Source organism: Mya arenaria, chromosome 6, assembly GCF_026914265.1.
Source record: "Mya arenaria isolate MELC-2E11 chromosome 6, ASM2691426v1".
Lineage (NCBI taxonomy): Eukaryota > Metazoa > Mollusca > Bivalvia > Myida > Myidae > Mya > Mya arenaria.
The window spans coordinates 19,314,900-19,333,289 of NC_069127.1; the positions used below are offsets into that span (position 1 = coordinate 19,314,900).

General features: G+C 32.3%; 1 protein-coding gene and 1 long non-coding RNA gene across 2 annotated transcripts in view; one reads left to right on the forward strand and one right to left on the reverse strand.

The window, feature by feature from the left end:
- Positions 1–4,467, reverse strand: part of LOC128239428 (uncharacterized) — a 139,062-nt gene extending 134,595 nt beyond the window's left edge. Inside the window, exon 1 of the mRNA XM_052956050.1 lies at positions 4,338–4,467. The gene's annotated coding sequence lies outside the window, so the exon portion shown is untranslated. The remainder of the gene's footprint in view (positions 1–4,337) is intronic.
- Positions 4,468–16,136: 11,669 nt separating this feature from the next.
- LOC128236388 (uncharacterized) lies at positions 16,137–17,587 on the forward strand. The gene is made up of 3 exons (XR_008261338.1): positions 16,137–16,274; positions 16,518–16,650; positions 17,097–17,587. It is a non-coding gene; the product is annotated as an uncharacterized LOC128236388 (long non-coding RNA).
- Positions 17,588–18,390: the final 803 nt, after the last annotated feature.

Consider the following 18,390-nt stretch of genomic DNA (forward strand, 5'->3'; position numbering starts at 1 on the left):
CGGGATATATGATGATGTAGTCCTGACCCACCTTGTTATAGTTATGTAAAGGTGTTCCACCGGGATATATGATGATATAGTCCTGACCCACCTTGTAATAGTTATGTAAAGGTGTTCGACCGGGGCATATGATGATATAGTCCTGACCCACCTTGTAATAGTTATGTAAAGTTTTTTTCCCAGGGATATATGATAATGTAGTCCTGACCCACCTGGTAATAGTTATGTAAAGGTGTTCCACCGGGATATATGATGATATAGTCCTGACCCACCTTGTAATAGTTATGTAAAGGTGTTCCACCGGGGCATATGATGATATAGTCCTGACCCACCTTGTATTAGTTATGTAAAGGTGTTCCACCGGGGCATATGATGATATAGTCCTGACCCACCTTGTAATAGTTATGTAAAGGTGTTCCACCGGGGCATATGATGATATAGTCCTGACCCACCTTGTAATAGTTATGTTAAGGTGTTCCACCGGGATATATGATGATGTAGTCCTGACCCACCTTGTAATAGTTATGTAAAGGTGTTCCACCGGGATATATGATGATATAGTCCTGACCCACCTTGTAATAGTTATGTAAAGGTGTTCCACCGGGATATATGATGATATAGTCCTGACCCACCTTGTAATAGTTATGTAAAGGTGTTCCACCGGGATATATGATGATGTAGTCCTTACCCACCTTGTAATAGTTATGCCCTTTTAATAATTAAGTAGTTGCTTGCTTGAATTCCTGTAGATGTTATCCGTAAGAACCTAGTAGTTTATAATTTTATGTGGAATGAAAATATCACTATTTTTTAAGTTGATGCCAAGGTAATTATTTGCACGACTTCCAAATAGAAGAAATTTTTAATCAAAACCATGAGATCAATTCCATTACTCTATGTACAATAATGGTAATTACTGGAACAGGACATGTCCAGCAAATGATCGGTTTGAGCTAGTACATTGAATTGGTTTACTTAAACCTGGAAAAAAGAAAGTTATTAAAGTAACGTTAGTCACGTTCTCCATGAAGACAAAACATGTCGCTGTTTGAAAATCAAAACTTGATAAGTCTCAATAAAATTGTGGTGAAAATGGAATATTAGTTTAACTGTTGCGGAAAACATTTTAGAGAATTTTAATCGTGCATTTGTAGAGACAAAATCAAATTATTCTGTGATAATAGTTGTTCTTTGATTAATTTTAAATCGATCCGAGACAATATGTCTGTTTCTATTCAGATAACATGTTCGATCGTGTGAAATTATACATAAAAACAAGCGCATTAGAACGAACCGAAGTGATTTTCCGTTTCAATCAAGTGTGTACGGAGAGAAATAATTCCAAAATTATGGAGACTCTATTTTCGATGATTAATTAGTATTCAACACATTGAACAGAATAACAAGGGAATCTGGAAATATTTAAATTCTCAAGGGCAGAAATGAACACCACAGATTAAAATTACCCGATGATTCGGCTTCTAAATTCATCAGATAATTTTAGACAGCGTTACATCGCATATTTTTTGCAGGATTGATGCGTTGGATGTTGTGGTTCGACTAATGGGGACCAGAAAAACTTGTCATGCATAGCACACATAAGGCGTATGTAGGCTGGTTAGCAAATTTTACATGTTCTGTCCGGTGTCTGACCTCCGTCAACCAATGAAAACCAATACGGAAATAACCTTAAGTCCATAAATGCATATTTACGCTTATCAGTTGAAAGTAATTCAACTTTATATTATCAGAATGTATATTTCATTACTGTACAACAGAATATGGAGCAGACTTGATTTTTGACATTGGAACTATGATTATTCTGACGAGTTCACAAAATATCGTTGAAACAAAATGTTTATGAAATAATATACTTTTTATCCGCATTTCACGATATCATGAACTTGATGAAGTCAACTGGATTCGAAACCCACAACTAAACATTATTTATTTTTACCATTAGTTTAACTGACATGAGTGCATGTTTTTAATTTAGTAATTGATATTTGAACACTATTCACAAGCGACTACATATTCTATCTATATTCGCCATTCAAACGAGATTCTAATAGCGATAATTTCTCCTTCAGACACAATGTAAATATTAGCATCTTGATTACTGCCAAAATGAAACTGAATATTTACAGACTTTAAGAATACACAATATAATTCAAAAGATTAATGTTTGTATAGCATCAGCTTAAAAGGTTTAATATTGATTTGATGCCTCTGCCATTTTGAAGATTCTGAACAATCCATATAATAACCCATACAACACACATAATTGTCTAAATTTGTTGGTGAGTCACAATGCTGTACTGTACTGTTTTGTTTACTGAAGGACTGATGGAATAAAACAACTCGATTTGTATGCAGTTTTTCCGATATTGTCCGTCAATTATTTCAGGTCATCAATAGCAAGTTATTAACAATCATGTTTAAACTTGCAAATTTGCAAAAGTTTTTGTTTTACACAGTACTGATACTATCATAATTGTACATAGCATCTGGAGCGGATCACACAATATGAATGTACATGTTTGCTGTGAGGTGCGAGCAAATGCAGACCTTTACTACAAGGATAACGCATCGCCCTGGAGGTGGCCGTGACAAGTTGCCCCTGTAGCTGGTTCCAACACACATTTAGTAGACAGCAAGACAGATGGTGGTAGACACACTAATTAATTGTTTATTCAACATATGTTTATTTTAGGAGGGGCCTCATAACAATTGACTCACATTAAAGAACATTTTTTTCGCACACGCGTATAGTCTTATAAATTAGACATAATTTCACTATTCTATTTGTACTTTATACATATGGATGCTCGTTTAAACGACTTAGTAACTCATTTTAATGATTAGGTATAACGTTTTACCGACTTACATGTACACGTATATATGGGCTTTTACGATTTTATTGTGTGGTGTTTTTTACATCTATTTATTATCCTTACGTGATTTTTTTTATAGTTTAAACAGGGGGAATGATGACGGACAATTCAGCCCGAGTTTTAATTGGTGTACTTGCGGTAATTGTTTGGCATTGCATTATCACGTTATAAACATTTATCCAACTTGAAGCATTATGGAACAAGTTTGTTTATTTTACCGTTTGTTTCAATCCAACGATTTTGTTCCATGCAGTTTGTCGATCGTTTGTGGCGGCGGCTTTGATATCATATCACTTTCAAATGAAACTTATAAAGATGACCTCTTAGTATTGGTCAATGGTCTTTGTTGTGTATATATTTTCACATATACTAACACATTTTGTTAGCTCTTTTATGCGGGCATTACTTTAAGTACAAATGCTATTAGCAATAACACAAAACTTACTAAATATACTCGCATGGTTCAATATGATGTTTTTAGTGTTTATTTGATTTCAAACTTATGGACAAGAAAATCTACTTCTACAACCAAAGCAATACAAATACTAACATAGTTAAAAAAATTGTTACGAAATATTGCTAAATCTTATTCATTTATTAATTAATTCATAAATATTTAATCATTCATAAATTCAGATTTTAACATTAAAATAACTTGAGGTTGTGCTTACTTGCGCGTTCCTGGCCAGACTAATCTGACTCAAAAATATGTAAACTAATAATCTAAAGCCCAAATAGGACACCCGGCCTGCCGTTGAACAGCCGTTTGGGAAAAAATATTGTGCGGTAGCGTTTTTCTAACCTAGATAATGTAAGGTCGGGAAAAAGATGGCAGCCTGTCGAAACAACCTACGCGAATTGTGACTGATTCGATGGAATATAGTAAAACTAAACTTATATAATGACCTCAGTTGCAGTGAATTTATTAAATTTATTCATCCTCAACGATATACAAGTGCATCATAAATGTTATGCCTTACGCAAATACGCATTATCATATTGTTTATGATTGCTAAACTATTGGAAAAAGGAAAGTTTCCTCATATGGCGGTAGTAATTTATAATAACAGTTTAGATCTCGTTACAATTAAACGGTTCTATGTCATTTTACACGAGGTACCGCCACCATGGAACAATTGTCAGGTTCACTACAGTAAGTGAGATTATTGTTAGTATTTATCAAGACTTCCCAACCCTATCAATAGTAGCAATGTGAAACATGTGTACAACGCAAATGTCTTGTAAATAATTGTAATTTGTTCGGACTGTTGGACAATGAAATTGAGTAGGTTTAATTCCTACTGACATGCACCAATATGTGTGTTCGCGATCATATATACACGTACTCCCGTTGTTATAGTATAATACAAATCCAACATTTAAGACAGACTAGTACATGAAACGCAGGTTCAGTACACAAAATGAAAAGCAAATGGAACTCACAGTGTCGTAAGTGTCCAAGTCAAATCCAACCACGATACCAGCTTGAGTGAGTGTTATATTTTGAAAGTAACAATAAGTTTATATGCTCACACTTTTCATGGTGTACGTTCAGTTCTTTATAGTCTGATAATACAAAATGAATGTCGCAAATTCCTAGACCACGAACAACACTAAGCAGTTTTGAAATTATCGGTAAGTGTCTTTTGTCCAGTGTACGTTTCTGAGTAACCGTTTCCAATGTTCAGACGCTGCGTTTGCCACTATTGATAATCATTCTAGCACCAACATCATAACCAATACCTTTTATGGCGAAGCTAATATTCAGTTTCCCGTATTTCTTTGACAGGTACGTTATGGTGTTCCTATATAAAAGTACAGATAAACAATACACGTCGCTGAACAATTAATGCTATTTAGCTGACATGGCTCCAAATATAATAATTATTTTCGGTAGGCAAAATTCAAAATACCAAACAAAACACTGAACCACTTTTCTAATAAGACGTTTTTCTTTAAATAAAAAAATAGAAAAACTCTTGCGACCATTCCAGTTTGCGATATTTTCCCTGAGGTGTCATGATTATATGTTTTACATTAGAAGTGATATGGTAACTCTTAAAAATTCTAGCCCACAAAACCAAAAGTCACATTAAACATTACAAAATTTAAATGAAATTAAACACAAAAAAACGAAAACGGTAATGCATGATGCAGACGGAAACCGAACACCTCTTTAAACATACGAAAACGTTTTACTATTGTTTTCAGTTGAATATCATAATTGCTAATGGAAATACCTGTTTTGAGATTTTAACAGACTCGCTTTGCAATCAATGCAAATGCAATTAAAATTCATAAGTTTCTTATGAGTTTAAACGAAAAAATGTTTTCACTATAACTGAATAAAATAACAATATTTGTCAGTATGGAAAGTTTCATTGACGTGACATTCATAGAAGTTGTTATATTAAGGGTTACTTTTCTTCTAATTTCAATTTAAAGTGAGGTAATTGAACATTTAGATAACTGACGGTATCATTCAGAGAAGGTTTATATAAGAACCACTATAAACAAGATCTACAGAACCAATGAGGATCTTTGTTACGATATTTTGGTATACATCGTTATAATAATGCGCCAAATTTGAACTATTTTTAAGAAGCGAAAGTATGATAAAAAGTGAAAGTGAAAGTAGGAATTTGATAAAAATAGTTCCGATATTAAAAATATATTGTTGGGCAATAGTTTCTAATAGTAATACTGAAATATATTTATGTCCTGTTATCATGAACGAAATGCTTTGCTCTAGAGAGACTCGGAAGTCATTTAGCCACACAACTGAACATAAATATGAATACCTACCAAATACTGATAATCGAAGTGAATAGTTATGCCGTGTTGTGTGACTCGTGTCTTGTCTGTTCGGCGTCTTTCGACATTAAAAGAAACAAAACAACAATTATATTTTGTCTACTACATTAATAATATTTTGTCCCTGTATTTTTCATTTTATTGGAAAAACGTTTATGACTATTTTCGCAGTTTTTAATTCCTTGGTTCAAATTCTAATGCTATTTTTAAAGTGACACTCTTATTCAAAATCAATAAATACACATGTATAACAAACATACATTTTGACTGATAAATCTTAAACTACTTACTAATAATGCATTTATGGAAATATTAACTACTGACAACATTAGATTGTAACCGTGAATTAAATAGCAGATTAAAGCGCAAAAATAATAATTGATTGGTGAATGCTAAAAGATTTACTGTGGTCTACTACAGTCTCATAAGGTTGAAATATTGTGTTTTATGCGCATTTAATTCAAATTCAACTTATTATAATTCATGAGAAACATTGTTTTTGACATTTTTTGACTAGTGAATATATGCCATGATATAAACTATTTATGTCAAAGGTATTATTCATTTGCGAATTTGCAATAAATCTTTGAAGTCTGTCTGAAGTGTTTTATAACGTGAAATTTTATATTTATTAATGCTGACATTTATTGTACCTATCGCTGAGTCACTAGCCAGATTCTGACAATAACCTTTCACGGACCATCTTAATAAATCAATTTTGTATCAATTATTATCTACAACACTTTAGTGTTAAGCATTATATATCGAAGCATTAAAAGCACATGTCAAAGTATCGCAATAAATTCATGATGACAAAGTCCTCTAGTTATTTACCTCCGACAGATAATGTCTAGACTTAATGCTAAAGTGGTGAATTCCTTTATTGACGATGCATAAGGCGCAGTACTTTTTACATTTGTCTAAAGATAACGCATAAGTGAAACATTCTAACAATTCACTCATTTCCCATTTTTCATTATCACAAGGTCATCTTATGATATAGATAAGAGGTTCCACATTGATTACTAGCATCCATAATGTCTTGAAGACGGACGTTATCTGGAAATTGTCTACTACCCCAACATGTTTTGAACGTATAAACAATTTCAAAGGTCATAACCATGTAATATGTAATATAATATGCAATGTAACATATTTTGGGATGCTGTTATTTCCGAGTTATGTATCAATTATAACTATCCTTCGATCACTGCGAATTAAGAGTGTATGCACAGTCCCAATGTTATCGAATTGTGGGCTGGAATTATGTCAATCAAGTTTGCAACTTTGTAATTCAACCCAGGTATATGATAGACAGCTAATTTAGATTTTTGATAGATTAACGAGTTAGAAAAACGTTATCAAATAATCTCTGTGTATGCCAGTTCTACTAATTCGCGTATTGTTCATACTTTACCATTATACACCATAACATTGAAGTATGAGTTCTATGTTTCTTGTTTGTGAATTTGTGTTCTATGTCTTTGGCGTTGCCCATTGCCACTAAACCGGGTTTATGTTTAAACTTTTTGCTACTGAGCATGTTTCTGTAGCTTTTTGCATATATATTGTACCTAACAGTATCTCCTCGTAAATTACATATACGAGGGCTGTCTACATCAACCGCAAAAAATGAACTCCTGTCAAAGTGCTTGCGTGAACAAAGTCTTTAGAACGTCTCGGTGATTTAGTATGGTGTCCAATGTTCCAGTAATGTGTCGAATGGCGAAGCAAGACAGACTAAACAAATAACTACAAAGTCCTGTGATATATATCAAATTATCCTCAAAGACGATTGTGCAATCTGCGGCATTCTGAATATTTAGCCCTCTCTATTTGTTCACGATTAGCAATGAACAACAATAAAAAAGTTTGGCTTACAGGAATACTCTGTTACTGATAAAAGTTCTTCGCACAGTGATTAATTGTTTACAGATCACTCAGTGTATCCAACGTGTATTAATAATGAAAACATATATTTCTTAAATCGGACATCACATGACCATTTGATAACGATCTGATCTGTGAAAATTAAAAACCGATTCTTCAAAATATCTGTAGTCAGTATAGTGATAATTGTCTGTAGGAAAACGTTAAATCATTATGAGGTTGTTTCGTGTCATACTGTAATGCAGGCATCTGCGGACACTACATAAAAGGAGTGCTTAATAATATTCCGAAATTATTAAAGTTTTTTTCATCTATATAAGTTAATAATCTAAACTTGTAAAACACTGTTCATTAATCAGATAATCCCCGAAACATCAATATACATCATATATTTTTTTATCGCGATGAATCAGAACAAAGAAGCTTTCATCGGATAATTGTTAGTTTCCTAACAGTATGCTTATGAAAGCATGTTAAGCGGCAAACGTTTGGGGAATTAACACATCGCTCAGTTTTCTTATGACCTATTCAAAGTAAAATCAACGAAGAAAATTACCTATTAATTTTACTGTACATGTCTGTTTGCGAAGACCCAAGCGTTCTTTAAAACAACATTTACTTGAAGCTTATTTTTGTCAACTGACTATACAGGTAATTAAGAGACGTAATCCTTCCTTACTATACACATAACAACTTTTCCACTTCCAATCGAACACAATGGTGAAGAAAGATGGCATATTTTATTGAACACATAATATTAAGACGTATTTCAACCAAAATGTAATGAGATATAACCCCTTCAGTACATAACACGATTTTCGTTCATCGATGTATATAAAATTTCCTTCTATAAGATAATTACTTTTGACTTTAATTTTACATAACATTTGCATAATAATAATAATAAAAAAAAATATCTTTCCAAAACACAGGAGCAGTTTGAACAAAAAATGGTTCCAGCGAAAACAAGGTACGTGTGTACCTCTTTTTTATTATTCACAGACCGTTTACTCTTATTTGATATGAACAATTCTTTTTCGGACAAAAAACCATCCGCCCAACCCTTTGGAAGGCTTTGTTGCAGCCGAAGATTATTAAAACGGTTGATTTCCGATGTAGTTCTTCCATTTAGAGTTGTTCTTTTTCTATAAATACTTTCTAAGCTTTGCTCTAAAATAACAAATGATGTTGATCGCCTAAAATAGCACACTCTCTGTTTATGCAGTTAGTACAAACGGTCATTCATTGCCTGTATATATTAATCCATTATTGACTTTATATTCACATCCACAGTTGATTTAAAGGTTTGCTTTAGGTCTTTGAAAAGTTGTTTGATGTCCAATTAAAAAAAATATATTTAAACGAAACGTTAGGTTTATAAAGTATATACAGATCTGAAGATAAAATTAATGTAATCGTAATATAGACTATTTTCTGTGTAATGGGAAACGGTAGGTCTTCTTAATTCCATTTTAAACTGTCTGGAACTCCTGTCATTTTGTCATTAAAACGAGAATTGCTTGAAATTTACTTTTGTGTCCTATTATTTCTATTATTTAGCTCTTATAAGCCAGCAGATAGATCACTTAACTTAATTAAGCCTGAATAAGTCAGCTTAAATAATACTAAAAGGATATAAACAAAGCCGTACTATTGATGCGTCATATCGTTCGTAACGATATGCGTCTGTAATGTACCTAAAAACCAGTATTGGATACATTATGAATTATATATTACATATTTATTTAAACCAATATCATAGACACATCTTTTTGTCATTAAGTACTTTACCAGAGCATGCCCCCACATAGAAAGAATCAAACCGAATGCATCTTATCAAAGTATCTTGACTCATAAACTGTACGTTTTAATGTTCATTCATTCGATGTCATATAGTTCTGTATATACAAACTATTTTTTTGAAAGGTGAGAAATTTGACATCATTAACAACGCCTTTATGTGTTTGTAATTATGTGTTAAGATTTCCAAATATTAATTGCCTGCTCTCGTAACACTGTTAACATTTTATACTTTCAACAAACATTTAAAATGCCAAACAACGCATACTTCTTTCTTTGTTTCAAAGTGATTTAAATCTGATCTTTTGTAACAATTAGGATCATTTTTGCTCCCATTTTGGTATTAGTCTGGAATTTATTTTACCACAGAAATACTCGTATGGGATGAAACAAATATCAAACATCATCTTCATTTTTTACAAGTTCAATACATTTTTACACACCAAAATATAGAATAATGTTTGTTTTACGCTCGGTATAAGTTAAAATTGTGTGACCTTTTATTACTAACTTTTGATCTGAAATAATGTCTTAAATTTCGAGAGTTCTACATTTATATCTTGTTTATGAAAATGAATTTATAAAACGTACTTTTTGAACAGTTATAAGTAAATTGTTCAATAATGAATAGTGTTGTGTTCCCAAGATTGCGCCAGATGTTATCTCCGCAGGATAATAGAATATCTAGCAGATATCTCGTATACTGTCTGTCTAGCTTTGCATTCCGACAATATCATCGGATCTTGGACTCCATAATAAATCAAACGAGGCGTTCTGAAGACTTTCTTTCAGAAAAAAATCCTGATCTGATATTCCGATGTTATGTTACATAAGTGGTGGATATCTATGAGCAATTACATTACAATAAGCCAGACGCAAAATTTCAATCATGTATATGAGAGCTCAACGAACGAACGATACATCAACGAATGAAACAATTTAATTCATGTTTATGTTAATCACTAGACACATTGCGGCTCCTCCAATAAACGATTTAATTACACACATACATTTTTCATTTTTCTTCTATTAGTTTCATGCAATTTGGTGGTACAAATGTTTCTGGTGCCATTTCTCTAATATCGCACCAATTCTAGGAGCTACACCATTTCGATCAACATGAAATATTTTGTATTTACTAAATATTGGGATACCGACGTGCACGGACAGTGGAAACAGTAAGTTATGCCTAATTAATCGTACATCAGCTTGAGGGCACTTTTAAAAAAAATGATAAAATCAGATGATTTGGCGTCTAAAAAGTCACAAAATATACCATTTTGTTTCTCAGGATGATGGTCCAGAACGTTACTTGGTGTTACATAAGAAACCTTCCGATGCCGCCTAGAAAACGTCTTTCTCATTCAATGAGATTCTTTGACAAATGCATTTGTAAAGGTCCCTTAAGTATATTTAAATATAGATTTTGATTGATTTTGTCAGTATCTGATAGGTGAAAAAGTGGTGGTAATAAATATGGTTCGTTCGTGCCAGACAAAATAATTTAACGGGTAAAATTTACGCCAAAACTGCTGTAGACCAATTCTCAAATGACTCGTATGATTTTTTCAATTATTATGAAACCGTGTCATCGAGTATTGTCTTTTGCCTCGTCTTTGAGACTAATATTACAATTTCTTTAATTCTGGTATAGACTCTTAACACCTTGACAAGAAATATATCAAAGCTTTTTCTTTATACGTTATCGGGACACAAGCTATTTGAATCACGGGAATAATGTCTGATTTCCATACGCCAAATGATAGAGGTCGCTCAAAATGTCATAGATATTCTTTAAAATAAAGGCAGTAAAAATTACCAAAATACTTCCTACATCATTTTGATACTTTTTTTAAATATATCAAACCTTAATATGACTACAATTATAATTATAATTATATATACATGACTTATATACAATAACGCCAGGGTTTTTCATATAATAAACCGGGAAGGCCTGAATTAACAATATTTAATTACTCATCTCGACATCACGTCTTTTGCAATATATCACCGGAATAACGTATATCACATTGTAAACTGTCTCTGCGGATATTATCGCTTGATTAAGTGATAAATGATTGAGTGATTAATAGAACCTGTATTTATTACCATGAACATATAAAAAGCAAAGCAAAAAGTTCCAATCTGGAATCCGTATATACAATTGTCTTCCTATTTGGACATTTGTTTGAAATTTGTTGTAACTTGCCTAGGTTTCCCCTTGCTGAGGCAAAAAACCTGAAAAAAGTAATTTGATATTTGTAAGCGTGTATGTAACGTTATAATGTTTGCGTTTATAATTGTCGTTTGGGCCTTTTTCTTGTGCCCCTACCGAAGCATATTTTGTTCATGTTCTATTACTGGGCTTTTCCCTGTATATTTAATTGTATAATTATTGCGGACAGACAGGCAATGTTATCCCGTAAAGAAGTGATTCAGACTTTTCAGATTCCTTGTTATCCAAAGTTATAAATGAAATAGAGGATATTTGTTAATTTCAGTGTATGATCGTATTTTATTTCACGAGTGTCATAGAAAAACATATTTTCACGAGTGGCGATATGATCACGAGTGAAATTAAATACGATCTTACACTGAAATAAACAAATTTTCTGTTTCTTTTATGCTTATTTTTCGGAGTTTTATTTGTTTTTTTATTTATTTCTGAATTACCCCTTTTTGAAAAGGGTGGGATTCACGCCGCTACCCGTGGGGCGCTCCTCACGCATAATTATTGCTGTCAACTTTTCTACTTTCGGTTTGCTGAGAAATAGTTCTCTGCTATTCATTCTTATACCTTAATATTCGCTCGTTTTTTTATTGCAAAGCTTTATAAACAGTAATAATGAATTATTATTAGTGCACAAATGTTCCAAAAAATAATGAAAACACTTTTTATTTTAACCAAATTACTACGCCGCTATTTATAGAATGAAAATTTGGAAGGCCAAATGTGTTAGCAAAACAAATGTGGAAACTCATTGCATTTTAACCATTCTTCTTAGTTTAAGACTGCATATACGCGTGTTTTTTATAGTAAGTTGATATTCAGTCATCTTACTGTCAGAGACCAGTCTGTTTCGCTTTAAAATGTTTGTTTTCCAGATAAAAAGGTAATGCCACGCTAGTTTGTTGACACATTTTGAGATGTGGGTGGGGTAAAAAATATCGGATCTATCTGAAAATTGTTGTGTGAATTTTCCAGGAAGCTCATTTTACGTACTACAACGGTTAACAGTTCAAAATACATTTGAAAGATGCTTTAAAATTTTATTTATGTTCGAACAGTTGTTTTTGTCTGTAATTTGTTTGGAATGAAAGCAAATGTTTTAACATTCAGCTTCAAAGATCAGTAAAATGTTTGATAAACGGGATAACCGGTGATAAACGGTAAGTTGTTAATTTCCTATTATATATTTATTTAAATTTATAAAATATTTCTTTATTTTTTAACATTTTTTGACATAATTTACTGAAGTCCAGTGTTCTGTTTTGACCATGGCAAGTACATGTAACAACAAAGGATTTTAAAAGTACTTCCGAAAATTGATATTTTCACTCCTTATTTTGCAGTGAAAATATCAAATTGATCATATTCACTGTTGTTATTTCACTGTTTAAACCCCATATTTCATCGTAAAGCATGACAGAAATAGTAAGATTCCTTGTAGAGTTTATTTTGATGTAACAAAGTTATCTGTTTTCAAAACTAGGGTTCTTTAAAACAAAGAAACAAACTTATTCATTTTTGTTACGTGATTTTGTTTTATTTTATTTCATATGTATGATGTGTAGAGCATGGTGCCAGATTTGTAAAAAAATACATATGGACAAATGTGTTCATTTGTGTTGCCTGTTCTTTTGTATTTTGTATAAAGCATGTGTAAATCAGGGTGCCAGATTCATTTCCATTTGATTTGAGTTTTTTTTTCTCAATACTAACTTATCTTATGTATGTCCCAATAGCTAAACTTTTTTCCCTCGTAAAATCACCAACGGAATGGGTCATGTTTAGTTTCCATACAATCTTATTTCTGAATTGACTGCAGGCAATGACTCATTGACGGTAAAAGGATTTATGAACGTATACCAAAAACAATAATGATTTTAAATCCTGATTCAAAGTAAGTATCGTAATTTTCATTGATTTTGATCGAATATTTTTCTATAGCAGTAAGTAAGGTATAATTAACCGCTTATGGGCCTTTTTTACCCTGTTATGTATTTCTTTATTCGTTAATATAATAAAAATACTGAATAAAGCTAACAGTCAAGGCATCCAGATTTATTGATAGCATGAGCATGTATCGTACTAGTTTTAATGTGAAATATATGCATCAAGGAAAGCATTACATATTGCAAATTGTATGCATGTCCATGCCATGCGACACGAGCGTCACATGTTTTTAAAGGTCAAATGTTAATATTTATTTTAGTAAATATGACGTTTGTCAAATTGTTCAGTGTTTTGTGGCCTTGTCTCTCCCAGACTGCAGAAGATGAGAAACTTTTAATGATTATAGATTATCTAGCAAATATCTCCTCAGCGAATAAGTCTCTTCGACTTTTCAGAAATTAATGGAGCATTTGACAGCATAATGCATCAACTAGACGCTCACGCATTTCCCATTTATACACTAATGTAAAAATGTTTTGAGTAATTTACGAGATAGTTCAAGTCTTAGCAAACATTTCAATGTAAAAAATCCTTCCACAAGGGGAAAATATTGGAAAGTAATTGAAGAAATAGAATTTAAACATTGTGTTCGCTAGACTTCAGAATAAAATCAAAATTAGTTTGTCTGACATAAGATTAATGTGTCACAGCTTTTGTTTTCAAAGTTGCATAGCAGTTTAATCTTTTTCTCAATAATAACCTATGTATAACCCAAAAGCTAAACTTTTCCACTCGGAAAGTCAACAAAATAATTGGTCTTGATTAGCTTTTATAGAAACTTATTTCTGAATTGACTGAAGGCAATGATTCATTGACGGTAAAAGGATTTATGAACTTATACCCAAAATAATAATGATTTTAAAATCCTGATTAAAAGTAAGTTTCGTAATTTGTATCGGACGGATGTAATGACTTTGATCCAATCTTTTTTATAGCAGAGAGTAAGGTATAATAAACCACTTGTAGCCTTTATTTACCTGTTATGTATTTCTTTGTTCATAAATATAATAAATATACTGATAAACCTAACGGTCAAGGCATCCAGATTTCCAGATTAATTGGCAGCATGTATCATACTTGTGTAAATGTGAAATATATGCATCAAGGATCGCATTATATGTGACGACGCCTGTAGAAAGGGGTACAAAGTCGGCAATTTCAATTTCGAGAAAAACGTGTTTAAAGTTGTGTTGATTTATTTCACTGACTTTAATTGGTATAAGTCACCATTTCTTTGTTAGATTTTTAAATTTTAACGTACCACAATTGTTTAAATTGCATCCATAAAATATACATATACTCCGACAACGATGTTACCGATAGCGACGAGTATAATAACCACAAGGTTATCTCCCTTATGCATATACGTAATTTCCGGTTGGTAATTGACAAACAAGAAATTTTCAAACATTTACGTTTTTATGCCCCCACAAAGTGGCGGCATATAGGGTTGCCCTTGTCCGTACGTACGTCTGTCTGTCTGTACGTACGTACGTCCCGAAGATTGTTTCCGATCTAATTCTTGAAAACCGTTTGTCCAATCCTCACCAAACTTTAAACACATGTTTGTGACCATAATATCTTGATCAAGTTCGATAGTCATGAAAATCGCTTTAGTCATTTAGGAGTTACGGCCCTTTTTTGCCAAAAATACTTCAAAAATATATGTTTCCAATCTAATTCTTGAAAACTGTTTGTCCAATCCTCACCAAACTTTAAACACATGTTTGTGACCATAATATCTTGATCAAGTTCGATAGTCATGGAAATCGCTTTAGTCATTTAGGAGTTACGGCCCTTTTTTGCCAAATATACTTCAAAAATATATGTTTCCAATCTAATTCTTGAAAAGTATGTGTCCAATGTGGATCCAACAAGTTTTTTCCTGCCTGAATGGCGCCATATAACCTATACAGTCTTGCGATGCCGTAAAACCCAACTCAACTCAACTTATCCTATATGTGCAGATTATCCTGAATAATCATTATGGCTTATTTTCTGTGACAAAAAATCGAAGTGGGGGCATCCGTGTCCTATGGACACATTTCTAGTTTGTCTTCATTTGCTGCTTTTCGAAGATGATTCTGTCGAGTTTTGACAGGTAAATATCATTGCAGTTGTATACATTTAATATTAAATTTTATTATGTTAAAATGATATAGAAAAAGGCGAAAATATTCGTCAATTGTCATAAACCCGGAAGTAAACAAATGGCTTGAACTGGCGGTTTTATTTAATTTCCATACCACATTGTCCATAATAATGAATGAACTTGTATAATTATATAAATTTCTCATCATACCGAGTCATATGTTTTTGTAGTCATGGGAGTAAAGTGTTCCCGATGGACATGTATACGACACTGATGACATTTTAATAAGGATTTGTGTAACTTATGAATGACCTTCATTTACTAGAAAAACTCAACCTGTCCACGATAACATTGTAGATATTTGAAACCTGTTTATGAGTTTTGATAACAACAATAATGAATTGACAACAGATCACAGTGCACTACATAACATCATATTGCTATCTTAATTCAGGACAGTATCCATGTTACCTGCCCGGCCCCTCCATTACAGTTGCCTGCCAGTCTTCTTCCCCAATCATGCCAAACCGATTGGTCCAATATTGTTCAAAACCTGATGGAAATGCGGTGTCATCGTAGTTTGGAGTATGTGCAGAGCACTCGGGTACATTTTAGTTATTTATAACTTAAGTTCACAAATTAATAAACGGTTGTTAATTGACAGCTTTTTCCAAGCAAGGAGAAAATTTTTGGTTGCACACATGACAACCTTGTTATACGTAATCAGAAGACATATTGTGTAATACCGAATAATTATCTGGTTTCCATATTTTATTTTGAAATCATGCAATATTTTAGATAAATAAAATAGCATGTATAAAATAAAGATGTGTATCAAATGTTGCAGGATAACAAGCAGTTTATTTCTTCGATGAGACTGAATTGAAAGGGAGCAGACACTGTTGTGAGCATGATGATCACTTCTTCAAGTACCATGGCTTGGAGATAAAAAGCCAAAATTGGCACTTTGGTCTTAGCAGGTAGTTAATAAAATGTTCACATTAAACCCTAAAGTAGAGTACTTTAATTTTGAAAATACTTACCTAACATAATTGAGCCCTAGATTTTTAAGAGTATTCGCCTCAGCGTTAGCCTTTTAATTGGTGTCAGTTACATGTAAACAAAATAACATTGACCATAACTCAATAACTGTTGAAATTGATAAAATACATCTTTGCATACCTGTTGCCAGAGGAAGAATGAATATGTTAACTTTCATAAGTATGTTATTTCTATATTACATTTCAAATTTTCAACAATGTTAAACACAAATAAAAGCTGTTTAAATTAGCCAAGTAACTCCTGACATTGTCAAAACACTGGCATGATATCTTGATCTTTATATAAGCTTGTTTTTTTGTGTGTGTTTTTATGATGTCAAAATATGACTGATCTAGACATAATTTCTATCAATCCATACTTTCAGCAAACAGGCCTGGCTTTGTGCGGTGCAGGTTTGCTGCATCGGTGATGGTTTAGTTTACCTGATGAAAACCAGAGCAGTTGTGTACCCTGAACTCCTTTCCGAATTCTTCATCAAGGGGATGGATCTTGAATGGCAGTGGAATTAACATGACAAGATCAGAGAATACAGCAGATTAGACATTGAAAAAGACAGTGTGCCCTAGACAGTCTCAACCAAAGCATTGAACAAACTGTACAACCTGTTAATTAACTTTTTAGAGCTGTTTGTTTGGACTAGTGTTTGTCATTCAGAAATAAGTAATAACATTATTTCTCAGTATAAGAAATCTGCAGGAATTAGAAGCTGATATTTACTGTAACTATATAAACAAACCTCTTAGGGGTTTAGCCAGGTTAAAGAAAGACAAGGAGCTACAGAAAAGAGACAGGTTTCCATGTTTCAATAGGACACCCTTCATTTATCTGTGAAGAATTTTAACATTTTGAATGTTACAGAAAATGTTAGGAATATTGTAATCTTAATGTTTAATTGAAGTACTATTAGGTTTCAAGTGCCAAATATTTAAAGCCTGTGTGTATTTATAATCTTGTGAATATAAAGTTGTTATCAAAACAAAATCAATATTTGACTGTCTTAAGCTTTAATTCTATGAAGGCAGGAGGTTGCCAATCTTACTCTTCATGACGGGTGCTTCCAAAAAAAGAACAGGGTGCAGAAACCTTCCATAACTCTTGCTAGAACCCTAATATCCTTTTTTCATCAAATTACAGTAACGTTGACAATTAACAAATGATGCAGTGATATTTTTTTATGCTAATATCATCAATTTTTATTGTCATTAAGTTTTCTTCTAGAATTGATTTGTACATGTAATGTATTGAAAATTGATACTTGTGGTTGCCATGGTTACAACTTGTTTCTTAGTGTAGTAATATGTTTTATATATAAATACAATATTGCATTATGTAAACTTATACTATTTTAAGAAATAATGATTCAAACACATGTACAGAGATAATAAATGCACTACTTTGTATTTTTGTTGCCATGGCAATGTTTATGTGTATATTTGTTACATTTATTGTTTTTTTTATTACAGGATTGTCCATTAGTGAAATTATAATGTGTATAATAAGCATAGCTACAAAATGCATAGGTACATGAAAATACCTATTTATGGATGTACATTTTCTTCATATTTCGATAATAGAATAGATTTTGTACACTGACCCCCCTTGGACTTAAATCACCATAGCAACAAAAGTCTTAAACATTTTGAATATTTTTTTTTAAA